This window comes from Acanthochromis polyacanthus, chromosome 9 (genome assembly GCF_021347895.1).
Source record: "Acanthochromis polyacanthus isolate Apoly-LR-REF ecotype Palm Island chromosome 9, KAUST_Apoly_ChrSc, whole genome shotgun sequence".
Taxonomy (NCBI): domain Eukaryota; kingdom Metazoa; phylum Chordata; class Actinopteri; family Pomacentridae; genus Acanthochromis; species Acanthochromis polyacanthus.
Window position 1 is genome coordinate 37703280 of NC_067121.1, and position 15974 is coordinate 37719253.

At 35.5% G+C, this 15974-nt stretch overlaps 2 non-coding genes across 2 annotated transcripts; both read left to right on the forward strand.

The window, feature by feature from the left end:
- Nucleotides 1–10342: 10342 nt before the first annotated feature.
- On the forward strand, nucleotides 10343–10414 carry trnah-gug (transfer RNA histidin (anticodon GUG)). Its single transcript has one exon. It is a non-coding gene; the product is annotated as a tRNA-His (tRNA).
- Nucleotides 10415–13404: 2990 nt separating this feature from the next.
- Nucleotides 13405–13476, forward strand: trnae-uuc (transfer RNA glutamic acid (anticodon UUC)). Its single transcript has one exon. It is a non-coding gene; the product is annotated as a tRNA-Glu (tRNA).
- The last annotated feature ends 2498 nt before the right edge of the window (nucleotides 13477–15974 follow it).

The following is a 15974-nucleotide window of genomic DNA, read 5'->3' on the forward strand; positions in this document are numbered from 1 at the left end:
CACACATGCATGTCAGATCGTTTACATAAAGCAGATTCCACTTCTGCCTTATGCAGATTCAATGCGGTGTGTGGAGGTCCGACGTATCACGAAACTTTTGTCAAACGTCTAATTTAGCCATCGGTGAACTAAAACGAGGATGGATTCAGCTGCTTCACAGGTTATTTCAAGCCTCAGATGCTTTCAGAAATACTTTTCGCTGAACTGAAAGTTTGCGACTTAGCCGAGTCGATGCGTCGGCAGGAGTTGAACACCGACTACTGGCCTCAAGTACACGGCCACCAAGCGGGAGATTTTCAGACCTTTACATGCAGGAAAACCTCATCTAGTGGACACGTAGCATTACCAGCTAACCTCAGCATGTTTTTGAGCTGCGGGAGAAAGCTGGAGAAAACCCATGCATGCACAAACATCATGGAGAAAGATCCCAGGCCAGGACGCGAATCGTGGATCCTCCAGCTGCAAGACGATGGTGCAACACACAACTTTATATATTAAGACAAATTAAACAGGTGACTTACAAAAAAATGTCCAGTTAATTTACACTACCAGTCAAAAGTTTGGACACACCTCATTCAATGGTTTTTATGTAACTATTTTTTACTGAAGACATCAAAACTACAAAAGAATACATATGGAATTATGTTGTAAACAAAAAGTGTTAATCTTCAGTTTTAATCTACAGTACAAATGAATAAAAAGCATTGAATGTAAGGTGTGTCCAAACTTTTGGCTGGTAGTGTATCTATACAGACCAAAATAGTTTTGTGTATCAGGTTGTAAACATGTTTATTTCTGCTGTAAATTTGGACATGGACGAAGTGGACTGACTGCCTTTTAGAGCCAGCCTCTTGTGGTCATTTGAGGAACTGCACTTTTTGACACTTGGCTTAATTTTTCAGCTCTGGAGGTGACTAACTGCATCACACACTGCTTAGATTTATGGATAGTGAGGTTCAGTTACCACTTATCACCATATGTGCCGCCAAGGGAAAAAACTTTACATTTTTAAGGATTTCCACTTTAAAACCGTCCAGTAATAAACGGTGCTGTGCATTCTTTGTGAATCCGAGCCCAGCTTGAGCCTGCTGGGTTTGTTTAAAGGCTTTCAGGCTGCTGGAGAGTCCGATTTGTTTCTCAAATCAGATCTTTGCTGTCCGCAGTGTGATTTGCAAGTGATTGGATTGGATTTGTGTGTGCAGACTTCACCAACCTTTCTGCACAGGTTGCTGTGGTAACGACATGGGTGTCGGTAACTATGTCGCTACGCCGCTGATGTGGTTTATGCAGTGTGGAAGCAGGAGAAATGGAGGTTCATCATCTCAGGCCTCCAAACTGCTGTCTAGCTGACCTGTAGAAAATGTATTTCTCCTTTTATTTATTTACACATGTTGTCCTTAACGTTCTCCACAGCACTCTGGTAGAAGCAGCATGGATTCTGTTGTGCGGGTTAATATATATTGTGGGACTTTTTGTATCATAGTTGACATTTTTGCTGTTTTCAGGCCTAAAATCAACATTTCTTTTATTCTAACCAAACACCACATGGTATTTTTAGAGAAAAACTCTAAATTTTTCTAAATATTACATATAAAACTGAGTAAAATTGAAGATGAAAGTGATTTATAACGATATTGTAGTAAACCTGTAAATCCACACTTGACTCACACACTACTTTATATTAAATAACTAAGAGAGGTGTTGCTGTGATGATAACTTAGTTGAAAGGGATTTCTCAGACACTGATACAATAAATTATTTTTCATCTAAAATGTGACATATTGCCAAAAAAGAAATAACCGTTCGTGATTGTCTAAACTCAATAAAAAGAACACAATCAAAACTATTTCTGAATCAGCTCATTTTATTATTGTTTAGCTAATTAGAAGGTGGTTGTTATTGAATTGGGATGATTATTTAGTTGACATTTTAGTATCCAGTCATTTTTTAATTAAATACCAGGATGGGAAACAACAAAATCGAGACAATGACAAAAATGAGAGAGGAAACGACAAAAATGAGACACAAAACAACAAAAGAGATACACAAAATGACAAAGCGAGACATGAAATGACAAAAACAAGACACGAAATGACAAAAACTGGACATGAAACGACAAAAACAAGACATGAAATGACAAAAACAAGACACGAAATGACAAAAACAAGACACGAAACGACAAAAACAAGACATGAAATGACAAAACCAAGACACGAAACGACAAAACCAAGACACGAAACAACAAAAACAAGACATGAAATGACAAAACCAAGACACGAAATGACAAAAACTAGACATGAAATGACAAAAACTAGACACGAAACGACAAAAACAAGACACGAAATGACAAAAACAAGACATGAAATGACAAAAACAAGACACGAAATGACAAAAACTAGACACGAAACGACAAAAACAAGACACGAAATGACAAAAACAAGACACGAAACGACAAAAACTAGACATGAAATAACAAAAACAAGACACGAAATGACAAAAACAAGACATGAAATGACAAAAACAAGACACGAAATGACAAAAACTAGACACGAAACGACAAAAACAAGACACGAAATGACAAAACCAAGACACGAAACGACAAAAACAAGACATGAAATGACAAAACCAAGACAGGAAATGACAAAAACAAGACACGAAACGACAAAAACAAGACATGAAATGACAAAACCAAGACACGAAACGACAAAAACTAGACATGAAATAACAAAAACAAGACAGGAAATGACAAAACCAAGACACGAAACGACAAAAACAAGACACGAAATGACAAAAACTAGACATGAAACGACAAAAACAAGACATGAAATGACAAAAACAAGACATGAAATGACAAAAACTAGACACGAAATGACAAAAACAAGACATGAAACAACAAACACTAGACAAGAAATGACAAAAACAAGACATGAAATAACAAAAAATAGACATGAAATTACAAAAACTAGACACGAAACGACAAAAACAAGACATGAAATAACAAAACAAGACAGGAAATGACAAAAACTAGACACGAAATGACAAAAACTAGACACGAAATGACAAAAACTAGAAACGAAACGACAAAAACTAGACACCAAACGACAAAACTAGACACGAAACGACAAAAACAAGACATGAAATAACAAAACAAGACAGGAAATGACAAAAACTAGACACAAAATGACAAAAACTAGACACGAAACGACAAAAACTAGAAACGAAACGACAAAAACTAGACACCAAACGACAAAAACAAGACACGAAACGACAAAAACTAGACAGGAAACGACAAAAACTAGACACGAAATGACAAAAACTAGACACGAAATGACAAAAACTAGACACGAAATGACAAAAACTAGACACGAAACGACAAAAACTAGACATGAAATGACAAAAACTAGACACAAACACGGACTTTAAAAATCCCTTTTATATACTGACCTGTGTGTTGTGTTGCAATTGATACTTTGAACTGAAATCTGAGCGGTCAGAGTGTCTGAACTGAGACAGATTTGCAGAAATCCGATTGAAATTACATTCGGAATCACCTCAGAATCAGAATGTAAAAGTAGGTTTTCACATAAAAGGAATTTGACTTTCAGTGCAAAACACTCACTAAATTAAAAAGTGTAGCTTTAAATGCGCTTCAGATCTGATTGGATCGAGTGTTTCTTTGCTTCTAAAATCTATCTGGATTCAGTCTCTACGTGACAGAAAATGGATTTGGGCTGCGAGAACAAGGACTCACTGACATGTAACCAATCTGTGGACTTTCAAGGATGAATTCTCAGCTCAGTTTCTGATCACATGATTCTCTGCAGACGATGGAGGTTGGTGAACATGAAGCCGACAGGTCTCCTCTTCCATTTTCCAACCGCTCCACGACACACAAATCAAATCACATGTTCTGGTGAAAGTATTCACTATCTAGCTGCTGGTTATGCTTTTAAAAGAAGTCCTCTAATACAGTCTGTTTATTATGCACGTCTTCATCATTCCAGCCGTTCTCTCTCTGCTTTCCTGGCCATCAAACCCTCTTTTCTTTGCCGTGTTGGTGTATAAATAGACTTTATTACTTCACATCACTTCACCACACATCTGCTGAAAGAAATGAAGGGAAAAAAGCATTTGAGCTCTTCTCTTTTGGCTCCCCCTCCTTCCATCTAATATTTTCTATTTTCTCAGACACGAGGAGATCGATGCAGGCTGATGGGAACATATAATGACCCTATTAGCGAGAGTGTGTGTGTGTGTGTTTATTATTTAAAAGCAGGACATTCTCATGCACTTTAAAAGAACCTTTGAAGGCCAGGAATCCACATCAGACTAAAGAATCAATAAGAGATATTCCTATGATTTTTGTGTTTTCTCAGGTGGTTTACCTGTTTTATAATGTTTTATTGTAAAGGACTGTTTCACCTAAATTACAAAGAATTGATCAAGTCTATTTTTTCATGCACTCAAAGATAGTTTTTGTTTTGTTTTAGTTTCCACTCAAAGCAGTTTGACTAGAAAGGTCAAATGTGGTGAAATGAAACCAAAACTACTGGTATCACTGAATTTAAAAAGGAATAATTAATGATATACAGTCATGGAAAATAATTATTAGACCACCTTTGTTTGTTTTCAAAAACACAGATACAATTTGTTAAAAATTTGATATATAAAAAAGAAATACATGTTATTTAGTTGACATTTTGGTGATGTCCAGTCATTTTTCATTTTTCAATACCGAGACACAAAATGAGGAAATTGAGACACAAAATGACAAAATCGAGACACAAAATGACAAAATCGAGACATAAAATGACAAAAACGAGACATGACACGACAAAACCGTGTCAGAAAATGACAAAAACGAGACATGAAACGACAAAATCGAGACATGAAACGAAAAAAACGAGTCAGAAAATGACAAAAACGAGGCACAAAACGACAAAACCGAGTCAGAAAATGACAAAAACGAGACATGAAACGACAAAAACGAGGCATAAAACGACAAAAAAGAGTCCGAAAATGACAAAAACGAGACACAAAACGACAAAACTGAGTCAGAAAATGACAAAACCGAGACACGAAACGACAAAAACTAGACATGACACGACAAAAACGAGTCAGAAGATGACAAAAATGAGACATGAAACGACAAAATCGAGACATGAAACGACAAAAACGAGTCAGAAAATGACAAAAACGAGACATGAAACAACAAAACTGAGTCAGAAAATGACAAAAACGAGACATGAAACAACAAAACTGAGTCAGAAAATGACAAAAACGAGACATAAAACGACAAAACCAAGACACGAAACGACAAAAACTAGACATGACACGACAAAAACGAGTCAGAAAATGACAAAAACGAGACATGAAACGACAAAAACGAGTCAGAAAATGACAAAAACGAGTCAGAAAATGACAAAACCGAGACACGAAACGACAAAAACTAGACATGACATGACAAAAACGAGTCCGAAAATGACAAAAACTAGACACGACACGACAAAAACGAGTCAGAAAATGACAAAAACTGGACATGACACGACAAAAACGAGTCAGAAAATGACAAAAACGAGACATGAAACGACAAAACCGAGACACGAAACGACAAAACCGAGACATGAAATGACACAAACGAGTCAGAAAATGACAAAAACGAGACATGAAACGACAAAACCGAGACACGAAACGACAAAACCGAGACATGAAACGACAAAAACGAGTCAGAAAATGACAAAAACGAGTCAGAAAATGACAAAGCCAATACACAAAACGACAAAGACAGGAAATGAGAAAACCCAGACACAAAATGATAACGAGACACAAAACGACAAAACCAACACACAATATGACAAAAACAAGCCAGGAAATGACAAAACCGAGACACAAAATTGGAGTTTGTAAAGACATGATCATAATGAACATAAAAACATGAGTTTTTTACTTTTAATAAAAACGTTTATCCCACATGGACTTCAGAGTCCCTCAGCTGATATCCTACTCATAAGACTGTGGTTGTATTCGGTTTCTATTTCTTTCAGCGTAGCAGCTTTAACGTGTTTAATCAAAGAAATGTATGAATATGTGCACGTTAACGGTCTGTTTTAGCAGCAGCTGAACACGTGAAGCAGGTTGGAGGCCGATGAGTCAAACAGAAATCGTTCCTGTGAGCAGGAGTACAAAATAGTAAAATGCCTGGATGGATGACATTTAGCTAAGTTCAGGAAGACGGGGGGAGACTCTCTTTCTCTTACTGTCTCTATCTATCTGTCTGTCTCTCTGTGTTTTCTGGGTCTTTGCTCTGACACAATTACACTTCAGCTCCGATCAGCTCCCAGGATGCTTCAGTGCACCGCAGGAATGGACGGACACGCACACTCAGTCTGTGCTGCAGCAGAATTCATGCTCCGAGTTTATTATATTCCTTCATTCTTACACTGGAAATAGACTTTTAAATCAAAACAGCAAGCCTTAACCGATGTAAGAGAAACAGTGGAATACCAACAAGCTTTACACTGGAAAAAATGCCTGTATCAAAGCAAGAAAAAAATAACTTATTTCAAGGAACTTTTACCTTGAAATAAGTGAAAAAATCTGCCAATAGAACAAGAGAAAAATGGCTTGGTAAGATTTCTTGAAGTAAGATATGATCATGAGATCTTAAATTTAGCTGGGAAAACTTATTTTGAGCTGTATTTTTATCAGGATTGTCAAGCTTTGGTGTCTTATCCCTCCAGTTGTCCTCACTTACGACACCAAAAAATATTGTTTCCTTGTCTGAAAAAAATCCAAACATTCAGCAAAAAAATTCCCCAAATTCATAAAAAAATTCTTAAGTAACAAGTTTCCCCTAAAAAATTTTTTTTTAACAAAAACCCAAAATTTGACAAGAAATAATTAAAAAAAAAAATATATATATATATATATATATATATAAATTGTAAATATTTCCAAAAAAATCAATAAAAATCTTCCAAAAAAATCTTAAAAATACCAAAAGTGATTACATATATATCAGTAAAATTTCTAATATTTTCTTTAAGAACATTTGGGAAAAAATCAACCAAAATCCAGAAACATTTTTTTAAATATTTATTTATTTCAAGCAAAAAATGTTCAAAAATTTCCCCAAAGATTTTAGAAAATGTGGAAGTCTTCACTGTGAAAATATTTTTCCCCACATCTTTAAACTTTAAAATGGGTCAACTTGACCAGCAGGACAACGGGAGGGTCAAACCAAGACAATTTCAAGACTGTTTGACTTAACGAGATATTTAAGATGCGTTGCCTTAAAGCAAGTCCCTCCATGGTGCTAGAATGTCACTTGTTCAGTGAATTTATCTTAAATCAAGTGGGATGAGACATTTTGACTAAAAATAAGACAAATAGACTTGGTGAGATTTTGAGTTTTTGCAGTGTAGCTGAATAAACATGAATATGATGAAGTGAAATTCTCCACTAAGACTCAAATCAAAATGTCATCATGTGTTTATTATCTAGACCAGGAGAGTCAAACTCATTCTAGTTCAGGTTCCACGTTCAGCCCAATTTGATCTCAAGTGTAAAATCACAGCATAGTAACCGATAAATAACTACAACTCCAAATGTTTACTTTGTCTTAGTGCAAAAAAGTACGTCCTGAAAATGTTCACATTTAAGGAATTATCGTTTTACAAAACATGATAAACAACCTGGAAGTTCTTAAGAAAAATAAGTTCAATTTCAACAATATTATGCCTCAGTTGATCATTTACACATTGTATCTTATGGATCACAGAGTGTCCACAAAGGAGCACAACATTCAGTCATCTGGAACTGGATGATACAGGATTTTACTTTATGATCAAAACTGACAAATGTTGGACCAAAAAAAGACAAAAAACAACAAAAACAGGACAAAATCCTACAAAAATGGGACGAACGACACGATACAAAACAATAAAGACACAAAAAAGTTACAAAGTGACAAAAATAGAGACAAAAAATGACAAATAAAGAAACAAAATGACAAAAATAGACAAAAAACACAAAACGACAAAAACATGAGATAAAAACAACAAATACAAGACAAAATACTACAAAAATGATACACAAAAGAACTACGAACAATCTAGTATTTTAATTTATGATCAAAACAAGTTGTCATGGTTTAGAAATTACTTTAAATTTATAATTTTACTAATTTACAATCTGCAGTTAATGTCTTCTCTGTAATTTTTACACTTTGAGGGGCGGATTGGACCCTCTGGAGGACCACTTTTGGCCCGCGTGCCGCATGTTTGACACCCCTAATCTAGACAATCAGACGTGGAGCCAAATCTAGGTCAGATACTCAAAGTCCACCTTAAAATAGAACAGCAAGGGTTTAGTATTAACACAGATTTGAAGATAAATTTCACCATGTTCTGTGTAAAACTACGGATAAATTCAAGGCTCTGACAAGATTTCTGCATTTCTGCACTCTGAGTTGAGTGTGCAGTAATGTGTTGAATAATTTAAGATTTTCCACCTGTTGAATTCGTGATTCACGCTGTTTAAGGCACAAAAACAGCTTTTTATTGTGATGTAGCCTGAAGCTCTGCATTGTTCTGGTTTGTTTCTCTTTGTGCTCAAACATCTCAGTGATCCCCCGCTCAGAAATCTACCCGTAGACTGAAAGAAATCTCACCTTCCTCATTCTGAAAACCTCAGTCATGAAGCTGAACGCACTTATGTATGGAATCACAAGAGTGCCATAATAGAGGATAAATCTATTAAAAATAAGGAAATATATGTGTAAATATAAAGAGGATTTTTTAAATTATTAATTAATTAAAAATATGGCAATATAAAGGTAAATTTTGTCTTTGCTTTTCCCTTTTTCCTTTGTTTTTTTCCTTTTGTTTTTCCTTTTATCATTGCTTTTACTTGATGGACTGGGCTGTCAATCAAATGGCTTTGGGCGGGGCTTTCTGTCCAGGTGAGTAGTAAGTACCTGAAACAAAAAACAAAAACGGAAAAAACAAATGGAAAAGGGAAAAGCAAAGACAAAATTCACCTTTATATTTCCGTACTTTTTAATTTATTTACCTTTTTTTGTTCCTCTTTACATTTACACATTTATTTCTCTATTTTTAAAAGATTTTTTTATTCCTCTTTATATTTTCACATTTATTTCCTTATTTTTTCAAATGTGTTCTTTTATTTTTTCCTCGTCATATTTATACATTTATTTCCTTATATTTTTAACAGATTTATTTTTATCTATTCTTTTATTTATTCTTCTTTACATTTATATATTTATTTCCTTATTTTTTAACAAATTTATTTTTATTTATTCCTCTTTATATTTGCATATTTATTTCCTTATTTTTAACAGATTTTTTAATTTTATTTGTTATTTTATTTATTCTTCTTTATATTGACAAATTTATTTCCTAATTTTTTAAAGATTTTTTCTTTTATTTATTCGTTCCTCTATATACATTTATTTCCTTATTTTTCAAATGTAGTCTTTTATCTTTTCCTTATTTTTGAACAGATTTATCTTTTATTATGGCAGTCCTGTGATTCCACACTTGGGTCCAACATTAACGACGATGCTGTAAAACCACTTGGTGTGACGTCAGGTTGTGTGTCGCCATCAGCAGCTTCTTACTTACCTCTCGTTTTCTACTCACATTCTGTCTCCAGCTCCTCTTCCATCTTCCTCTCCATCCCTGAACATCCTTCGTGCTGTGGTCATTCAGGAGCTAATGATGTCTCTGCTGATGTGATGGAGGCCAAGGGCACAATGAGACTCTGGGTCAGCAGTGCAAAGGTCAGACAGATGGTCAAGTTAACAAACAGCAGGAGGATTCACGACACGATCTACAAAAACCACACGCACACATTACTGCACACACAACATGGCTGAACTGTGGATTTATTTCCAAAAATGTGACCTAAAATTCTTAGCATAAGTGAACTACTAATGCTAATGCTAAACTACCATCTTCTGTCTTCATCTTTACACCTTTGAGAGGACGTTTGGTCCTTAGATGTCATTGAAAAATGATGAAAACACCGTTCAGTTTTCACATTTAGTTGCTTATTTTTTTAACAGAATTGTTTTTTATTTATTCTTCTTTACATTTACACATTAATTTCCTTGTTTTTTTAAAAACAGATTTATTTTTCTATTATGGCACTCCTGTGATTCCATACCCCAGTACATCCCCACTGTTAATCAATACATGGCAAATATTAATCCATTTCTGAGCTAACAAACAGTATTTTGAAAGAATCTTAATTGAGTATCCACTTATAACCTTTCAGCTACATTGCATTGGGTCTGTGTAGGTTCTCAGTCCTCTCAGTGGCCATGATCGTATAGTGGTTAGTACTCTGCGTTGTGGCCGCAGCAACCCCGGTTCGAATCCGGGTCATGGCAGGACTTCACACTGCTTTCTTCTTCACTTATGGAGTTTACTTATCTATACATGCTTTGTTGCTGTACCATTAATAGCTCCAAAAAAAGAGTATCAACTGAACGCAGAGAATCAATGTTTTTTAAATCAAACATATGCGTTTTTTTATGCTTTAAGCCATGGGAAGACTATTTCTAGATGCAGAAGATGTACATACACTTGCTAGCCTATGACACTGTCCCTTTTGATTCTGAACTCATAACTGTGTTTGAACGTGAGTGGAAATTACATATTTTAACTGTAATGACCTGTTTAAATTTTATTCTTTAATGACAACAGACAACTTAAAGTAGTTTGCTTTGCGGTCCAGCAGAGGGAGCTCCTACAATCAGTCTGACCCAGAGGTGACGTTTATGATTGCCACCATCTTTTCCAAATCCGGGACTCTTGAAATGAGAAGCAGAGACAAACGGAACCTGAAGTCGGCAGCAGCTAACTTACAGGAAGCACCAACAAGCCTATGCTATCATTAGCTACTTTAGCTAACAGGGCAGATATCAACTACAGACATTTAACTTTGCGAAATATTGCACGGAAATATCCTTAAAAGGTCTCGACTTCTGAACCACAAATGGAGAAAAATCTCAAATCTGCAAAAAAAAAAATCTAAGTTTATTCGTTCAACCACAGGGGACAACAGGTAAAACCACTATCTGTCAGTGAAGGCTCCTAGAAACTTTGAAATAATATGAAAGGAGTTGTAATTTGGAAATAGTCACCATCACATTTTACAGGGCCTGAATTTAGAAACTGGAGTGAAAAATAATGTTTATCAAATGTATCCAGGGATGTTTTGGAGGCAGCACCTAGTGGCTGTTAGTGGTATTGCACTTTAAGTAACTTCAGTAAAGGCTTAAGCTAACTTTGGCAAGTAACTTTCACCAAAAACACGTTGAGTTGAACGGTACAATCTCATCTGATCTCATCACCTTGACTTTTTGAAAAGCGCCCAACTGGCCCACAATGGTCAAAAAGCAACAGTAGAGCAGATTGTAGAAAGATGCAACTTTAACTTTTGTCTAACTTTAACGTTCAGATCTCAGCACTATTTAGCATTTATTTCAATATTTGTGACTACATGGGCAATAAGCAAAGTTAAAGCTGTAAATGTGCCCTTTTTTATACTAGTCACATGAAAACTTTCTCAAATATTAATTATTTCACAGTGCATAAGTCCATAAAATGACACTACTTCACTATATTTAAATCATCTAGAAATATTGTCTTACAAATATTTCACTATTTTGACAGTTTTGCAATACTTTACCTTAGTCAACTGTTTTTATCTTATTGTTTTTGGCATCTTTATTGTCAGATTTTTACAATGGTTTTTTGCATTTTTTTTTTTTTTTACAGTGCAGCTATTTCCTTTAGCACTCTGATTCTAACAGCAAGGAAATGACAAATGATTCAAGAAAGGTCATTTTCATGTGTAATGGAAATAAATGTCATTTTCTGACTTTACCAGCACATACATTTTTCATGCATTTCAGTGAAAAACACATTTTCAAGAAAATAATAGCAAAAAAAAAGAAAGAAAAAAAAGCCTTGAGTACTGTGTTACACTGAATATTTGTGTCAGTTTGCATCGACTTACTGTGTTCAAGAGCCCAGATCCAAACCAAATCTGTGTTCTGGTGTTCTTAAACCTAAAGTTCACCATCCAGGATCACGCCTCGCTCGGATTAGGGAGACGGCTAAAGTGTCTTTCAGCAGGAAACTGGATCTTTATCAGTTTACGGGTTATTCTTTCTGCACATGATCTCACTTCTGACCTCTGAACCCAACCAAACGCTAAAGGTTTGTCATGAACCTCTCAATTTTTATCTCATTTCGTCTCCACCAGACTCAGCAGGTCAACTAAATTCTTTCATGTCAATACAGCGTCTCCTGCTGGACATCAATAGAACTGCTACTGGCTGCATTCACACTGCAGGAGGACTGATGCTTTTGGGGGGGGGGGGGGGGCAAAATTCAACAAAAAAAATGATGCCTACCATTTCCATAATTAATTAATCAACCAAGACTGTGACTTCCCTTTACACTCTGATCTTTATCTGTGCCACTGAAACTCAGTGTAAGCACAGACTTTTGTCATACACCTGAAAAAAGAGAAAGAAATCAGTCATAAACAGGATCATCAGGGTTGTTTTCAACAACTTCTAGCCACAGACGACACTCTACCACTGTTTTTAGATGCAGAGTTGTATTACTCATCAAAAGTAAAACAATATTTATATGGAAAATCACTGAATTAATGCTTTAGTATCCTCCAGTGAGCCACAACATTAAAAGGTAAGGCAAAGTCAGCAACAATGACACGTACCACCTACCTAAACCGTGTTAAAGACCAACTACCCCAAAGTTAAGAACTGGACACGACAAAGAGCCCAAATTGGTACTTTCCTCCAAACCAACTAGATCCCAGTCTGACTGAACTCAGCCAGAATAAGTTCGATTCAAAGAGGCCTCAACCCAAAGTATCCACAACAACGTCCAAGTGGCAGACACCACAGGACTCCTTCAGAGGTCTGGTGTCCACATCTGAATGCTTCAGAAGTGTTTTGGGAGGATGAGAAGCACCTACGAGGCAGAGATAGAATAACAACCGCAAGAAGATGCCTCCTTTACAATCCCAGGGTTATTATGTGAAGGTTTATTTCCAGATTTGATTTATTTTATCAGCAGTGCTTTCAGTCCAGGCAGCACTGTGGGGCAGTCACAACAAGAAGTTGTGGTGATGAAACAAAGACACTTCCTGTCGTCTGCTAGTTTTCTGAACATCCCCGTGTAGTCCTAAACCACTCAAAGGCTGTTCATCCCAAAGGGCAAAGCAATGTTTCCATGTGAAGTTCTTCTCCCTGTGCGTTGGAGGGTTCTTCCCACATTACAGACACATGGATGTTTGATGCAAGTTTGAACAATTGTACGTCTCCATAGAGGTGAAATGTGTTCCCATGTGGTCTAGCGGTTAGGATTCCTGGTTTTCACCCAGGTGGCCCAGGTTCAACTCCCGGCATGGGAACAAGCCTTTAATAAATAGATCAATGCTTAGTACCTCTGACTTTCGCATGGGAGAATGGTGGTCCTAGACACGGTGCAGTTGTCCAACAATAACCCATAGGCAGTGTCCTTAGTGCTGCCCTATCTACCTACTTTCAAATATATCTTTATTTGGATTAAAGCCTCTGCTAAATGGATCTGTGACCTGACCAAAGACTAACAAAGACTTCTCAAACACTGTCAGCCGGGTTCGGGTGAAGTTGGTATAGAGAATGACTAGATGACCTGATTTCAAGCTTTTAACCCTTTGATGTGCAACATGGGTCAAAAGATACCCATATTCAATGGAATATGGGTTAAAAAAAAGAACTGATCTCCAAAGCGTCCTCTGATTAATGGTCCAATAGACGGATCCTCACTTTTCAAGTTCATCCTCACTTAGTCTACCAAACTTTACATTTATGACACACTGTGGACATAAATATCATGGATTAATATGAGATTCACAGTTTACATAGTGAAAAATCTAAATGAGAGGGATGTAAAAACAACATGAAAATTAGCTGTTTCTGAGCATTAAACTTAAGAAAGGGTAGTTTTTGTTATTGGTGGCCGTTTTTGTGCAGTGAGTTGTGATGCATCTTTCCAACAGCAGGGGGCAGCACAGTTACACACTGATCCTTAACTCTTCACAGGAGCATGGAATCACATTATTACGCATAAAGTGACTTATATTGCTTACCCATATTTCTTTTATTATATACTATACTACAGCATGTAGCAGCTTCGTACAATTCTAGTCTTTTTAACTAAAACCTTCACAGATTACAAATGTACATTTAGCCAAAGCTGTAAACAGCCACAACCATCTGCAACAACAGTCTTTACAAGCTTCGTTTGTGAGCCTCCCTTGTTTGTTTGTTTTTTAAATATTTTATATATCTGTCTTTATCTCGTGGTCGTGGATGACTACAGTGTGTCTCAGGTCTTTATGTGGATGTTCTGCTTCTCTGTGTTGGAGGAACGTTGTTGTTCTTTTTCCACTATAAACTTCATGTTGTGTTTTTGTTCTGTTTCATGGATGTTGGCGTGTGAGCGTCACTAAAACACCAGTTTCACTTTGACTTCCACAGGTTTCCTTTTGAAAACTCAAAGTAGGAGTAGTGTCTGTCCTTCAGGTCGAGGTTGTGTAAACAGTGAATTCTGCATGTCGTTGTTTTTCACAGACACATTCTGACCTTGTGCTGTTGGTGGTTCTGAGGCTCCTATTCCTGCAGCTTTACTTCAGTTCATGTGACGAAGTTACTGATCCTAACGCTGTAAAGCCCACTGTTGCAAAAATACATCAGTTCTATTTTTAAACTGTTTAAATTAAAGAAAAATGATTTGAGGAAAATGAGCAAAATAGATAAATACAATTAAAATACATATATATGATTTAGTTTTTATTTTATTTATTTATTTGATTTTTTTTTCATAATGCATGTTATATTTTATATATTTTTATATATTACATATATACATACATTATACATTTTTTGTTTAGTATTATTTTCTGTATTTTTTGCGTTTTTCTGTATAATATATATTATATTTTATATATTTTAAATATATTTTGCAAAAAATTCTATACATATATTGCAATTTATTTTTGTTTAGTTTTATTTTCTTTATTTTTGCTCATTTTTTCATTTTTATTATATATATATATATATATATATATATATAGATAGATAGATATAGATAGATAGATAGATAGATAGATAGATAGATAGATAGATATAGATATATAGATATATAGATATATATATATGCTTTGTTTTGTTTTATTCTATTATTAATTTTTTGCTCATATTTTTTCCATATTTTGGTCTTTCAGGGTTAATGAAGTCTGAGAGAAAACAAACTCACAGGTTCTATTCTACCCTCATATATAATGCTCATACAGCTAACCTTTGCTGTAAATTACATGTTTGCCTTTTGTTGCTCTGCCGTTTTACTTGGGATCTCCCGTTTATAGTGTAGTCTGTCTAGCTTGTTGCTGTACATTAAACTATTTCAAATCATTTAATTATTTTATTGATGTTTTTTCTGTACACTCTATATGTACTTCCCACATCACAGTTTCACTCCTGTAGTCTACGGTACTTTGTCTTATATATTGTCTTGTATGTACTCTGAAGCATTTTCTTACCTAATTCCGTCAGTCTGTCTCTTTTTTCCTCATCAGTTGCTTCCTCAGTCTGTATCTGTGCTGCTGTAACACATTAATTTCCATTTGGGGATCTAATAAGTTGGTCCTCCTGCTGGCTGTTGGTTTCTTTAGTGTTTTTTGGGTTTATGGATCATCTTCAGGCCATTTTCCTTTCAAAACCTATTTCCCTGATAAGTTTCAAAGCAACGTCACACCACTGAGGCACATTTGTTCATCAGGCCACAGCGGTTCTTCTGTTAAGTTCTGCTCAAATGCAGTATTTGAACAGAAAGATGGTTTTTAAAATACTGAAAACTGAACAAAAA